The following is a 16707-nucleotide window of genomic DNA, read 5'->3' as shown; positions in this document are numbered from 1 at the left end:
CTGTATTATATCACTTATATGTGGAATCGAAAAAAATAATACAAGTGAATGTAATATATACAAAACAGAAACAGACTCACAGATATAGAAAACAAACTAGTGGTTACCAAAGGGGAGAGGAAATGGGGGAAGGGTAAATTAGGAGTACAGATACACACTACTATGTATAAAATAGATAAGCAACTGTATAGATATACTGTATAGCACAGGGAATTATAGCCATTAAAATGATCTTGTAATAACCTATAATGACAAATCCTGAATCACTATGCTGTAAACCTGAAATGAATATACTATTGTAAAGCCACTATATTTCAATTTAAAAAACCAACTCTTGTTCTGCAGACATGTAGAAACTTTCCCTTATATCTTTAAGAAGTATCTTCCAGGTACAATTGGAATATTAGGAAAGGAGAACTGAAGTGTTACTAGAGGAGTCAGGGAAAGTTACTCGAGTTGGTGACACATGAGTTGCGACGTGAAAATAAGCAGGAGAGGGTAAGGTCGATGGAGAAAGAGAGAGCGGGAAAGACATGGCAGGTGGAGGGGAGAACATGTGCAAAATCGTGATGTCAGCTGAGAACCCAGATGGCCTTAGAGAGATTCTATAACTCCCTTGCTTCAGTCTTGGGGAAAAATGAGCCCCTACACTGTGCCAGGTGCTAGGAATACAGACATAATTAAGACACTATTTCTCTGGTCCTCAAGAAGTATACAGTATATTGTGAAAGTAATAATTTTATCTTTTCCCATTATTGCAACTGTTTTATTTCTATTTTTTATGATGCTCAAATGGTCCAGTATGCTTAGCTCTGCTTCCCGACTAAATGCCCCATGCCTATATCTGGTTATCCGTGTTGCCAGTGGTGCTGGTATGAGACTACTTGCAGGTTCCTCCCAACTGCAGGATGAAGATAGATCACAGAACATGTACTACTGATGGCAGGATCTGTCCTCATATTCATAACTGAAGGACCATTTTCCAAAATATTCATTCATCACATTACATTTACATTTTATTGCCAAGACTTGAGGTCAGTATTCATGAATTCAATCCACTAACCCCCCTCCATTGGACACCAATTAGATGTGCAGCTTTGAGCCTAGGTGTTATGAGGCTGCAAATCATCAACCACATGAAGGTGTTGTCCGTTCAGTAGCTAAAAATTTCATTGGGATAAATATGTGTATATTACTAAAATAAAATATGTCAGGGCACACATTTTCTGTAGGGAAATGAACATTAACTTTGCAGTACTCAAAGTCAATCTGCAACTTTTTGGTTTCATGATCTTGGACAAATTATTTAACATCAACTTTCAATTTCCCCCTCCATAAAATGGAAATGATGACACCTCCTACCTTAATAGTTGGCGTATGTCTGTGCATATGTGTTTGTGCTGAATAAATTAAATAATATATAAATCAGTTTGGCCTATAGTATGACTTCAGCATATTTCTACCTAGCTACTCCCCTCCCCACCCCGGGCCAATCGTCCCAACACCCTAAATATTTTAAGTTGTTTTGAAGTTCAGAGGAACATAAAATATTTGGTGGTGTTTTACTTCTTTCATGAATGATCCAACTTCAAACACATTTACATGGCAACCCATATATAGTTCTCTCAATACTCAAAATAATGCCTTTACTAAAACAATTTGGAGTGGTGACTTACTGTGGCCTTGGATCCTGCTACAGAGAGATTTGGCATATATTATCAAGAATACCATTTTATTTAAAAAGCTCATAAAGCTTCATCCTCAGCTATTACTGATCTAGGAGTAGCAGATATATGGAAACTTTCACAGTCTACTGAACGGGATTATACATTCTTTTCTAACCCACATAACTCATGTTTCCAGGCTGACTTCTAAGTTCCTCACTTTCTGATTAATGATTCGAATAGCAGGGCTCTAGGCAGCGTTCTCTTATCTGAGCCACAGACTCACTTTCACTTGACCTTCAGAAAGTATTAGGCAGCATTTCTGCAAAACTTCCTTTAGTAATGAACACTGGAAAAGGAAGTTACGATTTGTGACTCTAAAACTACGTAGAAATACAAAAGACACACACAGTCACTGACATGAGGACTCTGTATGTATATATACAGGCTCTCTTATTTTTACTGATTGATATCAATTTTTTTTTCAGGAGCAAAGTATCATTAATTACAAAAATAAACTAACTAGCAAAGTTCTCATTAAAGATAAATGTGATCTGGGAAGAACATATGGATAAATCATCCCCTGCCTCATTCAAATTGAAGAAACACTTTGACTCTGGAGGGAAGAGTGAGAAATGTGTATATTATAAAGTTATGGGTTTTAATAACTTCACCTCATTCTATTAAGCCTCTAACCCCATTGGAATCATAAAAGGTTAATATTGAAATGAACCCTAAGAGCATAAATTAGGCATTGGCCATTATATCCCCCCCAAATGAGCCTTAAGCTATGGAACACTTGATCAGCAGGAATTTCCTCTTTTATTAAAGAAATGAAGATACACTGCATTGAATGACATTATTGAGAATACCTAAAATTTCTCATTATCCTACAAGCGCTTAAAATTGCTTTTACAGATTTCTGCAGGCCAAACCCCAGTTCCCAATGGACCCCTGCAGTTTATGGAGCACTAGCAGGGAATGTGTTTCAGTTGCCCACAAATACGTACTTATATAGTCATATTGGGTCTTTTCAGGAGAAAATGAGATATTTTATTTTAACTCAATGTCTAAAGAAGGGTCAATCTGAAATGGCCACAAGTCAAAACGGGGGCCGGCGCGTTGAGGCTGTTGGTCTGGGGCGGCGGCGCGGCGCGAGCGGGCCACTCCGGGGCGGGCGCGCGCAGGGACGCTCCGGGGGGCGGCGGCGGCGGCGGCCGTGTGGGCTGAGGCTGCAAGGATAGCGCGGGCCCTCGGGCCTTTCCTGAGCCGGCCGCTCGGGCTGCGCCGCCGCCGAGGCCCCTTCGGCCTCGGGGCCGGGCCCGCCGCCGCTTCTGAACGCGGGCGCCGGGGAGCCCCTGCCTGGGCCCGGAGCCTCCCCTCGGGGGTCCGGCCCGGGCGGGGAGCCCCGAGCCGCTGCCCTCCTCGCCGGCCTCCGAGTCCCATTTCCTGATTTTTCGGTTTCCCTGCGGAGGTGATGAATTGTTCCGGGGGTCCCCGATGAGGCGGGCCGGGGGGCCGCGCTCTTTATAGAGAGTCCCCGCGGGGCCCGGGTGGGGAAGGCGGTTGTCTTTGCAGGGGCGGGGGGACTTCCCGAGCCTGCCGGGACCCTGACCTGAACTGTGCGAGCGGGACGCGTCCGAAGCCCGAGAGCCAGCCCCCTCCCCCCGCCAGCATGGCATCTGAAGAAGCCTCTCTCGGGGCATTGGAAAGTCCGATGACACGAGTTTTTCCACGACTGTACAAGCAATGAAAGAAGACGTGAGATAGAGGAACTTCTTGATAACTTTGCTCAGCAAATAGGAGCCTGGAGATTCTGCCTGCATTTTCTCTCCAGCACTAGGAATGACTATGTAATGATGTACAGGTTAACGGATTTTGAGAATCTGATCAATGAAATGTGGCTTGGGGTCCCATCTCAGGATAAGATGGAAATCCGTAGCCTCCTGTCCAAACTCTCTTGGCTCACCACAGAACCTCACCTTACTTCATCTGGAACAAGCTCTGCAAAGTGATTGTTGACATTGGCCGTCAAGATTGGCCCAAGCTGGCTTGTCCCGGTGAGGACCTCAGAGTGGCCTGGAAGGACGAGTTGCGAAAGCTGCTGCTGGACCAGGCGCAGACAGTGCTTGGGCTACTGACCGGTATCTTGGAGACTGTCTGGGACAAACACAGCATGACTGCCACCACCCCACCACCATCCCCGACCTCAGGAGAGAGTGGTGACTTACTGAGTAACCTGTCGCGGAGTCCTAGTTCAGCCAAACCGTTGAATCAGCCAATCCCCATCCTTGGTGCGGAGAGTGAGTAGATCTGTTCCTTGGTCTTGGAGTGCCTGGCCCATCTCTTCAGTCGGATTCCTCTGTCTGTCAGCATCACCCCATCCCTCCTTACCACCATCTTCCACTTTGCCTGCTTTGGCTGTGACATCCGGGCCGGAAAGATGGCATCGGTTAACGGCAGCAGCCAGCACTGTGTGTTGGGTCAGGAGTGCGGCTGGCTTGGGGTGCTGGCCATGCCCTGCATCAATGAACTCACGTCCAAGGACTGTGTGCCTATGGAATTCGAGGACTACTTCCTGCGGATGTTCCAGCAGACTTTCTGCCTCCGGCAGAAAATCACCAAGGATAACAATGCCCACACGGTGAAGAGCAGGCTAGGAGAACTCGACGAGTGCTACATCGAGAAGTTTGCTGACCTTCTGCGGCTCTTTGCGAGCGCTCACCTAAGGAGAATCGAGTCCTACTCCCAGTTCCCCGAGGTGGAGTTTTTGACAGTTTTGTTCGAGTACACATTTCATCAGCCTACTCATGAAAGTTACTTCTCTTCTTTGGATATCTGGACGCTCTTTTTGGACTATCTGACAAGGAAAACGAAAAGCCGTCTGGGAGACAGGGAAGCGGTTCTCAACAGGTACGAAGACGCCCTGGTCCTCTTGCTCACGGAGGTGTTGAATCGAATCCACTTCAGATACAACCAGGCCCAGTCGGAGGAGCTGGATGACAAAACTCTGGATGACGGTCACCAGACAGCGTGGCGGTGGTACTCACGCCAGAGCTTGGAGGCAGTGGCCAAAGTGATGGAGCTCCTTCCCACACACAGGCCTTCTCGACACTGTTCCCAGTTCTTCAGGACAATTTAGAAGTTTATCTGGGGTTACAGCAGTTGATAGTTACTTCAGGGTCAGGACACGGGTTGAACATCACAGCAGAGAACGACTGCCAGCGACTGCACTGTTCCCTGCGAGACCTGGGCTCCCTCCTGCGGGCTGTGGGCCACCTAGCCGAGTACTTCATCGGGGACGTGTTCGCAGTGCGCTTCAGCGACGCCCTCACGGCGCTGGAGAGGTTGGTCAAAGTCACTTTGTGTGGATCTCAGATAAAATTGTACAACATTGAGACTGCCGTGCCATCAATATTGAAGCCTGATCTCATTGATGAGCGTGCTTAGCCCCTGGCCGCTCTGCAGGTTTACTCGCACTGGCTAGCACAGTGCTGCAGCGAGGCCCATCGGCAGCATACGCAGCAGGCTGTTACGCTCATGTCCAGCACCCTGGATACAGTCACACCTCTGATCAGCACCAAGGTCCGAGACAAACTGCTGCTGTCTGTGTGCCATCTACTGGTCTCACTGGCCACCACTGTTCGACCTGTCTTTCTGATCAGCCTCCCTGCAGTACAGAAAGTATTCAACAGAATCACCGGTGCCTCTACCCTGCAGCTCGTTGACAAGGCTCAGGTATTGGTGTGCCGAGCCCCCTCTAACATCCTGTTGCTTCCGTGGCCAAACCTCCCAGAGAATGAACAGCAGTGGCCTGTGCGCTCCATCAACCACGCCAGCCTCATCTCTGCGCTCTCTCGGGATTATTGCAACCTGAAGCCCACTGCTGTCACCCCGCAGAGGAAGATGCCCCTGGATGACACCAAAGTGATTATCCACCAGACACTTGTGTCTTAGAAGATATCGTGGAGGCTATCTCTGGGAAATCCACCAAGTCCCAACAGACCTGCTACCAGTCCCTGCAGGAATCTGTTCAAGTCTCCCTGGCCCTCTTCCCAGCTTTTTTCCATCAGTCAGATGTGTCTGATGAGGTGCTAAGCTTCCTCCCCACTCTGTTTCGAGGCCTTAGAGTACAGATGGGCGTGCCTTTCACTGAGCAGATCATACAGACTTTCCCCAATATGTTTACCAGAGAACAGTTGGCCGAGAGCATCCTCCACGAAGGCGGTACTGGCTGCCGGGTGGTTGAGAAGTTCCCGAAGATCCTGCAGGGGGTGGTCCAGGAACCCGGCCAGGTGTTCAAGCCCTTCCTCCCCAGCATCATCGCCCTGTGCATGGAGCAGGTGTATCCCATCATCGCCGAGCACCCCTCCCCTGATGTGAAGGCTGAGCTGTTTGAGCTCCTTTTCTGGACGCTCCATCACAACTGGGGGTGCTTCTTCAGGTCCACCATCCTGGCCAGTGTCCAGAGGGGGATTGCTGAGGAGCAGATGGAGAATGAGCCTCAGTTCAGTGCCATCATGCAGGCTTTTGGACAGTCCTTTCTCCAGCCTGACACCTACCTATTTAAATAAAATCTCTTTTACTTGGAGACTCTCAACCCCAAGCAGAAGCTGTACCACAGAAGATCTTCCGGACCACCGTGCTCTTTCAGTTGCTGAACGTGCCGCTCCAGATCCTGGTTCACAAGTCCCACGACCTCCGGCAGGAGGAGATTGGCATCGCCACTTATAGCATGGCCTCTGTGGACTTTGATGGCTTCTTCACGGCCTTCCTCCCAGAGTTCCTGACCAGCTGTGACGGTGTGGATGCCAACCAGAAAAATGTGCTGGGGCGGAATTTCAAGATGGATGGGGACCTGCCCTCACTCACCCAGAATGTGCACAACCTGGTCAGCGACCTGCGTTACCGCAGACTCTGCAACGACAGCCTGCCCCCCGGCACCGTGAAGCTCTAGGTGCAGCTTGCTCACCGCCCAAGGGACACCGACTCCTGCCGCTGCCACCTGCACCACCTCCGCCTGCTACCACGGGTGTCTCCTGGGTGGGCCTCGGCCTCTCCTCGGTTTCTCACGCCCGGAGCGGCGTCGCCTACCCTCGTCCCCTCCACGCTCCTCTCCTGCCTCCCACCCGGCAGAACTGGCTCCGGGGTGTCCCAGGGGTTTGGAGCAGGCAGGGGTCATGCGGCCAGGTACCGGGGAGGCGCCGGAAAATCCTGTGGGGTGGTCCACGCAGATCATGCGTGTATCAGTCGCGAGGCAGAAACGCCAAGGGCAGCTGTGACAGTGCCACCTTCTCACCATTCCACGTCCCCACCCCTCCCGGCCCAGCCGGCTAAGGAGAGGCGTGATGCTGGAACTACTTTGGCACTTCTGTCAAGCCTCTCCCTCCCTCCCCATCAAATGCCTTGAAGTCTCTGCTTTTTGTCAGAGAGATTTGCAGACTCATGGTTTTTTTTGTTCTTGTTTTCTCATCATTTCATTGTGATACTAAGAAACTAAGAAGCTTAATGAAAAAATAATATGCTTATGTTGTTGCTGTATTAAAAAAAATCAAAACTGGGACATGGACAAAACTATTCCTCATTTTGAACTTTTTATGGTACTAAAAATGCACCATGTCATCTATCACTTCTTGCTCCTTAGGTGGCTTCATTTTTCAACATTAGTTATTACTACTTCACGTTTGCTGTTCATCAACTCTAAAAGTGACACTTGTCCAATAAAAATAGTTAGACATCCTTGGCAAAGAGATGGCACTTCTGGATTGCCATCTATTTCATCAACTTCTAAGAAGAACTCCTCACATGATAAGTAATGAAAGAATGAGCTAATCACAATGAAAACAATTTTACAATAATCTTCTTTGGCATTTTCTGTTTTTTACAATAGTTATGGCAATTCATTGTGATGTCAATTTGCGTTTCTCAGAGAAACGCAAAAAAATAAACAATACTTAATACAATAAATGTTCTAAAGAAAAACTAAATTCACAGTTCTCAAAGATACTTTTTTCTTCAGTATCTGAGCTAAAATGAAAAGTCCTCAAAGTCTGAAATATATAAAAACGTTAACTGTTTTAGTTTGTGGCACAGATGTTTAGTTATATATATATATATGTATATTATATATATGTATATCATATATATATACATATGTAATATATTTCAAGAATAGTGACATTTATTCAATCTAAAACTTATTTTTCTTTCAAAGCTTCTTTTAATATTTCATTATTAATTATCTTGAAATGATCCTAATTTAATCATTATATCCAAATCTGGAAACACTGATCAATGGTCTTCATGATTCAGATTTCCCACCAAAACACTGGGGGGAAAATAAACAAGAATTTAATTACTGACATGACGTACTTTGTCAAAACGAAACATTAAATTTAAAGTACAATGTTAGAGAAGTGCTTTGTAGTCTAGTTTCTAGTAAAATTTCATCATTTGACCCTCTTAACCCAGGGAGATAGATAGGCAGAGCCTCTTTATTTATTTATTTATTTCCGACAAAGTGAGGATAATCACTCCTATTACATAGTACTGTTATAAGGATAAATGATATAATGTATGTAAGCCATCTATTGAAGACACCAGCTGACAGTAGATTCTCAACAAATATCTTTTTTAAATGAATTGGATTTTCCCATTTCATCATGTGAGGAAATTGCAATTCAGTTTGTTTCAGTGACTTGCTCAAGGTCATATAGAAACTAATGATAGTCCGTCTATATTAATGATGTTACTAGAGCTCAAGTCTTACTGATTCAGTTGAATTATTTCTAAAGACAAATATTTAAACATCCAGTATTAGTTCAGTTCTTCTGATACTGTTTTAATCAGTGTGACCTGGACTTATTAATTTCATTTTAGGAAATGTTTTTGGAAATGTATTCCAGAGAACAAATAGATTAGAGCATGTTTCAATATTGCTATAGCTTAATCATGCAATACCTTCAAATCACAAATTTGACCTAAATCACCTAGTATTGTAGCATGGAAATAGTAGAAAGAGCAGATTATTAATAACTACAATTTACTCATCACCTTTTTTGTACGAGGTACATAAGTGTTTTACATGGATCATCTCATTTAATCCTTGCAATATCTTAACAAGTCTACTCTCATTATGGTCATTTTATGAACAGGAATAACAAAGCACAGAGAGAGGTTAAGTAACTTTGCCCAAGGTAACAGAACTAGGAAGTAGGAGAAGAAATGGCTTCAACCCAAGCAAAGCAACTCTAGTCAAGTCTATACTCTTAATCCTCATGCTCCACAGCTTCCATGGATGATATGTAATTAAGAGTGGCTCAGTTGAAATGCAGAGCGCAGTCCAGGGTATTAACCAAGAGCATGACAATTTGACCATTAGACAGACTTAGAAAAGAGGTAAATGGGGGTTTGGAAGAGCAAAGGGAATGTGAATGGATGGTAGAGCAGGAGTAGGAGGTTTTGCAAAGCAGCTTTAAGTGAGAGTAAAAAAGCTGAGGGAAATGGAATCCTAAGCCTGAAGATTGCACTCTTACATCTGTAAGGGGCTAAGGTGTTGAAAGGCTAATAGGACCAGGAAATAACATTCTGGAATGTTCAGGTGTGCTCTAGTATGGATAAAGTCATCGTGTGCCAGGTTAGGGAAGGTGTGCAGCCATAATCCATTGGACCATGGAGAGGAACTGAGACTGCATCAGTGTGCAGATATGGTACGGGGAGAATTCTGTTAGTGCATGAACAAAGGAGCAGGCTGTTTCAAGCTCATGTGTCTAAATTAATTGCATTTCTGAAGCCAGATCAGTAGGACTCTCAAGGTCTGATGTAACAAGGTAGACTTTATACAAGTGAGAGTTGGAAGGATTGGGAAAGTTTTCAAAACATGTTGGTAAGGAAACCAGGTATGTGTGGCTAATACCTCAAATACATGCATATCCACACATACACACACACATATACACAGTAGTCCACAATTCCCACTCCACGTTTTCCTTAGGAGTGTTTTTTAAAAATATTATTATATTTTATTCAAAGTAGAAATTATTATTGAATATTATATGTGATTTCTTCCTCTGTAAAATTTAGTTGTTTTTGACAGCACTGGTAGGTAACTAATACTATACAGTTTGAGGAGAACAATGTTTTGCTCTAAATATATGGATGATATCTTAGTCACCTCAGACTGCTATAACAAAATACCATTGAGTGGCTTAAACAACAGACATTTATTTCTCACACATCTGGAGTCAGGGAAGTCCAAGATCAGGGTGCCAGTTTTATTTTGAGGTTTCTTCTCTTGGCAGCTGCCATTTCTCTGTGTGCTCGTATCACCTGTTTTGTTTGCCTGGAGAGAGAGAGACAGACAGAGAGAGAGTGAGTGAGCAAGCTCTCTCCTGTCTCTTCTTACAAGGGCACTAATCCCATCATAAGGGCCCCACCTTTATGAGATATGAATTTTGGAGGAACACAAACATTCAGTCAATAACATACGGAAATTATATATAGTAAACTTCTACACTAACTGCTGGTTAACAGGTTTCAAACATTTTCAAATAATTATGGAGTAAGAAATTACTTGTTATGTTCTACTCTAACTTTATAAAGATGAACAGAAATATATTTTTTAGATCTCAATTATTTGCCTAAAAATTGGACATTATTTTTTAACTCTATTCATAAATTTTGGTCAGTCAGATTCTGATCAATAAAAACCAAATGTCATACTAACAAGATCTTTGAACTGGCAATCAGTAATATAGGGTGAGGAGTGTTAAATTTGGCAATAATATGCTGTGTATCCATGACCTGCTCTTTCTTAGTCTCATTTTCCTCTCTGGAAAAGAAACGTAGTAGAACCAAATGATGTTTATTTTAACGTATCGTTTCAGTGACCAAATTATCCTTTTTCTCCAGGACTGTCTTGGTTTTGGTCCTAAAAGTCCAGTCTACCAGGAAACCTCTATCCTACGATGTAAAAAGTTTAGAATTTCCATTATTGGTGAAGACATATGGGGGATAGCACAAAGCTGATATTGCAGCCAAAAAATCAGGTGCTGAAAGACACTGTTTTCAGTGTGAAATGGATAAGGCATAGACTAGCTGAATTCCATGGTTGCTGTTGCTCCTTTTTTTTTTCCTTGACTGCTGATGTTGAAACTGATCTGTAGTCCACAGTAGTGGATCATCCATTTGTTGCTTCACTCTGAGTGATGTGACTTAAATATGCAACTCAAATGTTCTGTAGTTGTGAGTGTTAACAGTCCACTTTTGACTCTGCCTGTAGATTAGCTGTTGTTTGTATCAAGACAGTGTTAATTTAACTTTTAATTGTGAATAGTATTACTATGTTTTCTCAGAGTTCAGATAATGACAAAGAAATGGTCACAGTGATAATACAGGCATAACCTGGACATCACTAAAAAAGAAGGCTAAATGACTGTGTGATTTAATGACTGACAGAAGGACACAAACAATAATATTAGGGAGGTAAATAACCGAAACAGAATACGCTGTGCAATATGCAGAGAATAATTGGAGATTGGGCATGGTGGAGAAGGGGAAGTGAAAGCACATATGAAGACTGAATCTCATAAATCTTACAAGCAAATACTTGTCAGTCAATAAAAATTTTTCATCATCCAAAAAAACACCAACACACAGTCAAAAATTCAGGCCACTGAATTAGGCCGGGCACACCACATGAAGGAACACCCATTATCTTATTGTCCTTTTTTGTTGTTGTTGTTTTGTTTTTTATACAGCAGATATATATTTTATTGTTCAAACCAGGAAATCTTATGGGTGAAGATTTTCATTAAGGTATTTATTCACTGAATTATTTGATCTTATTTTATTGATGGTCAACTACCATTCAAAATTTATTTTTGAAAATAAAATTATTTCTAAACGACTTTAAATAACATATATCTATGTTAATTACATATACATTGCTACAAAAGTATATCAATTAAAGCAAAAAGTGACATTTATATTAAAAGTGAAATAAGCAGATTCTCTTTTCTTGTTACATATTCACACATTTCAATTCCCTAGCTGCCTAGTATGCCTTGCAACTGGTATTTTTCTGTAAAATGCTTTTTAAAATATAATTATTCTCTCTTTCTTTTTTTACACAATCACCCATAATCTCCCCCCAAATTGTTTTTTACTTAATAAAATTGAAAATGCTGATATATTTAATTGCCACTTTTCTTTATACTATAACATTTTTAATTGAGATAATTCTCTCTCTCTCTCTCTCTCTCTCTCTCTCTCTCTCTCTCTCTCTCTCTCTCTCTCTCTCTGTGTGTGTGTGTGTGTGTGTGTCTCAGTACCTGATAAAAACTAACCAAACATTTAAAAAATGATGAATAGTTTCAATTCCATTTTTTTTGCAATGACAGGTGAAGGTATTTCAGCCTCAACAGGTTTATAAGTAAGTCTTGTTGCCTTCATTCAGAAAACTAATATTATTAATGAATATCTTGCAAGACAAATTGGTTAAATTAAGTTGACTCCATATATAACTCATTTAAATATTTTTATGTATGCTTTTTTTTCCCTTAATCTCTTCATTTTGGTACATCTGAATCTGCTTTTGTCTACACCCAAATTCCTGGTGCTCAAGGACGCTAGAGAAGATAGAATTAAAATAGCAACGTTTGAGTATTCTTAACCATAACGTTATGCACGTATAATAACAAGGGCAGGGTAAAATACACACAATCTTATGAAATCTACTCTTTGATTTAGAGACACAGCAGATGAAATTAATATTGTACTGGTAAACTGTTTTAAACTGTTTATGTGGAACTAAATTATCCATCTCACTGTTTTTGTTTTTGCTTTGAATTTCACATAACTTTTTATTTTTTATTTTTTTAACATCTTTATTGGAGTATAATTGCTTTACAGTGTTGTGTTAGTTTCTGCTGCATAACAAACTGAATCAGCTCTTCGTATACATATATCACCATATCCCCTCACTCTTGCGTCTCCCTCCCACCCTCCCTATCCCACCCCTCTAGGTGGTCAGAAAGCACCAAGCTGATCTCCCTGTGCAATGCAGCTGCTTCCCACTAGCTATCTGTTTTATATTTGGTAGTGTATATATGTCAATGCCACTCTCTCACTTCATCCCAGCTTACCCTTCCCCCTCCCCATGTCCTCAAGTCCATTCTCTACGTCTGTGTCTCTAACAGAAACTAATACAACATTGTAAAGCAATTATACTCCAATAAAGATTTTTTAAAAAGACTGAATGGCTATACTTTGCAAATATATGTGATATTCTCTGAGTTTTTTTTTTTTTTTTTTTTTGCGGTACGCGGGCCTCTCACTGTTGTGGCCTCTCCCGTTGCGGAGCACAGGCTCCGGACGCGCAGGCCCAGTGGCCACAGCTCACGGGCCCAGCCGCTCCGCGGCACGTGGGATCTTCCCGGACCGGGGCATGAACCCGCGTCCCCTGCATCGGCAGGCGGACTCTCAACCACTGCGCCACCAGGGAAGTCCCTCTGAGTATTCTTTTTTGACTGTATTCCCTTCCTTACCTCCAATATATCCACTACTCTGCATATTATGGTAATCATCCTTGTGTTTTCCTTTATAATTATCATATATATATATATATATAGTCTTTAAACAACTTAGTATTTGATTTTTATTGCATTTGATTTTATATAATTGGAATCACACGTTTTTCTGCAGCTTGTGCTCAACGTTATGCTTTTAAGAATGCACAGTATTGATGGAAGTAGCTGTGTTTCATGTATTTTCCTTGATGTATAGTATCTCATTGTAAGCCTACAACATGGTTATTTTGTCCATGAATCTTTTGATTGTTTCCAGTTTTTTTTTTTCTTTTTTGGCCTTACAGCATGGCATGCAGGATCTTAGTTCCGCGACCAGGGATCAAACCTGTGCCCTCTGCAATGAAAACGTGGAGTCCTAACCACTGGACTGCCAGGGAATTCCCTCCAGTTTTTTGTTGGTACAAGCAATGCTGCTGTGAGTATTTTTGTACATGTCTCGTGGTTAGAATTGCCAGGTGAAATGCAAAGTGCCCAGTTAAATTTGAATTTCAGGTAAACAACAGAATTTTTTTTGGTATAAGTATGTCCCTAATAATACATGGAAGATATACATAGATGTAGATACATACTATCTTTTGTTATTTATCTGAAATTCAAGTTTAATTGGATGTCCTGTATTATTTGTTTCCTAATTCTGGCAGTTCTGTTTATGGTCCAAATTTTCAAGGAGTTATCTAGGATATATATATCATATATATATATATATATCTCCAAAGGGTGTAATTGTTCTGTCATGGGAAATAAGCATGTTCAACTTATTTCCAAATTGGTTGTATTTACATATCTGCTTGCAGTTGTATGAGAACTCTCATCATCCAGTACCTTCACTAATACATAGTGTTGTCTGACTTTTTAACTTTAGCAGTTTGGTAAGGGTGAAATTATATATCCTGCGGTTTTAATTTGAATTTCTTTCATTAATAATGAATTTGAGTATCTTTTCACGTCAGTGTGAACCATTTGTATTTTTTCTTCTTCGAAGTGCCCATTCATGTGTTGTGCCTCTTTTTTTCTATTGAGATGCTTGTCATTTTGATGATTTGGAGGATTTCTTCATATATTCTGGATACCAAACTATTGTTGCTTTAATATGTTGCATAAATGGGCTTCCAGTTTGTGGCTCATCTTTTCAAAGTGAAGTTAGTCCTTGTTGATCATATATGTGTAAGTTGGCTTCCAGAATCTCTACTTAGTTCCATTGTTCTCATTGTCTCTCCCTGAGTCCAAAACACACTATCTTGATTGTTATAGCTTTATAAAAATACTGGAGTATCTGGTAGGGTATATCTCCTAATTTTTTTGAGTTTCGATTTAAGGTATGGTACGTGGTCAGTTTATATTAATGTTCCATATGTGTTTAAAAATGTACTTTAATCCAGTTGGTGAGTGCCATGTTCTATAATTTTCCATTCGATTAAGCATGCTATTTGTGCTTTTCAAATCTTCCATATACATACTGATATTTTTCTGCTTAATCCATCAACTATTTAGAGAGGTATGTTAAAATCTTTCAGTATGATAGTGAATTTGCTCATTCATTTTTTCTTATAATTCTGTCAAATTTTACTTAATAAGTTTTCAAACTATTTTCAAAACTATTTCTAAGTAGGTTCCATCATGTTTAGAAGTGCCAAATTTCCATAGTGAATTGATTCTTCTATAAATATATATTGACATTCTTTATCTAAAGTAATAATTTTTACCTAGAATCTATTTTGTCTGCTATTAATGTAGCTGAGCCATATTTTTTGTTTACATTTATTTGGTATAGCTTTTTTATTCTTTTAATTAAACATTTTTTGTGTCCTTATGTTTAAATGTGACTCTTGTAAATAATATATTAGTAGATTTTTTAAAACATCTAATCTGAAAATCTTTTTACTGGTGAACATAATTTGTATTGATTATAATTGCTGATGTATTTTGATTCATTTCTATCATCTTATTTAGTATTTTCAATTTGTCTCCCTTTTGCAAGAGTGTTATCGTTGTTGTTTTAAAATATTCCTTACCTGTCTGCTTTCGCTTTGGCTGTGATTCTTTCCCCTGGTTATGTTTTTTCATAACACTGTTTGAGGGTTGTGCATTCTGTTTTAATTATCTTACTAGCTCATCTAGAAAATCTAATGTGTATGTGTAATGTGACAAATTATAAAATTAATCAATATCATTTTCTGTTCTCAAACTATATAAAAATTTTAGAATGCTTGAACACCAATTAGACCATCCCAAATTATATGCTGTTTTTCAGTACTTTTAGTTTTATCTTCATTTTCTGTGAACATGTAGTTTTCCATATTGAAAGAAAATGAAGCAAAATATTTTGTTATTAAATATTTTTTCCTTACATGACTTTAATTACCACACAGAATTTGATTATTTAGAAAAAAATCATAATTTGACTAAATCACTTTTATTGGACATTCAGCTTGCTTCCAAACTTTCATGATTACCAACGGTAGGCTTGGTTGGCTAAAAACTATGTAGAAGTAAATCCAGTAGCTCATAATATCAGTTAACATTTCTACATCACCCCTATGAAGTGATAATTGTGCAAAGTGGTTTTCATAAATTATTTCATTAGTCTTAACCATGACTCTGAAGTAGGCGCTATTATTAGTGCCATTTTTGAAATCAGGGAACTGAGAATCTGAATTTATATAACGTGGTTAAGGTCATACTGCTAGTGTATGATGAAATTGGGCTTTGGATTTATGCAGTTTATTTTTTGAGATGGAGAGCAAATAGTGGGGATTTTATAAAACACATTTTCCAGGTTCTATTTAAAGTATCAAAAATGGTGTCAGACTACTCCAACACACACTAAAAATCCTCAATTAATGGTGCAATATATGATTAGAAACATTCATTTTTGACCTATTGGTTGTCTTGACCGTCTAGTTATGTTAGCCAAACTGTTGTCTCTGCAGGTACTTTTGGACAATTTGCTTTCAAACCTCTTTTCCCACCAAGGCAACACAAGGTTATGATTGCAATTCATATCACCTAATTCTTAAGATTTCTAGTGTGCAGGCATGTCTGCTGTAACCTTCAGGCCTCCCTAACAAAGAGATTTCCTAAATCACAAAATAGGTAGTCATGACAAAAGGGTGTGCACTTAAAAAAAGACTCATTTCCCAGCTTCCACTGAAATAGGATTAAATGAACATGAATATGCTTTATGCCACTATTCAGAAACATTTCTTTAACATGATGATAAGAATAGCTATAATATAATTTAAATGTAGATATAAGTCATGAAATAAAGGTGGTTACAATCTTGACTACTTTAACCTGAAAACCAAGAATTAGTCTTGGTGAGCAATTATAGATTTTGATTTAAATTCACTAAGACTGGCATCACCATATTGATTTTTCTATTTTGTGTCACAGACAGTTCAGTATGATTTCAGATTTTCATGAACAGCAATTTAAACATGCTTGCAAATATAATA

At 40.4% G+C, this 16707-nt stretch overlaps 1 pseudogene; it reads left to right on the top strand.

Moving 5' to 3' along the window:
* Positions 1–3339: 3339 nt before the first annotated feature.
* Positions 3340–7049, top strand: LOC131747903 (exportin-6 pseudogene; annotated as a pseudogene).
* Positions 7050–16707: the final 9658 nt, after the last annotated feature.

This window comes from Kogia breviceps, chromosome X (assembly GCF_026419965.1).
Source record: "Kogia breviceps isolate mKogBre1 chromosome X, mKogBre1 haplotype 1, whole genome shotgun sequence".
Classification (NCBI taxonomy): domain Eukaryota; kingdom Metazoa; phylum Chordata; class Mammalia; order Artiodactyla; family Physeteridae; genus Kogia; species Kogia breviceps.
This window is presented reverse-complemented; position numbering and strand designations above follow the sequence as displayed.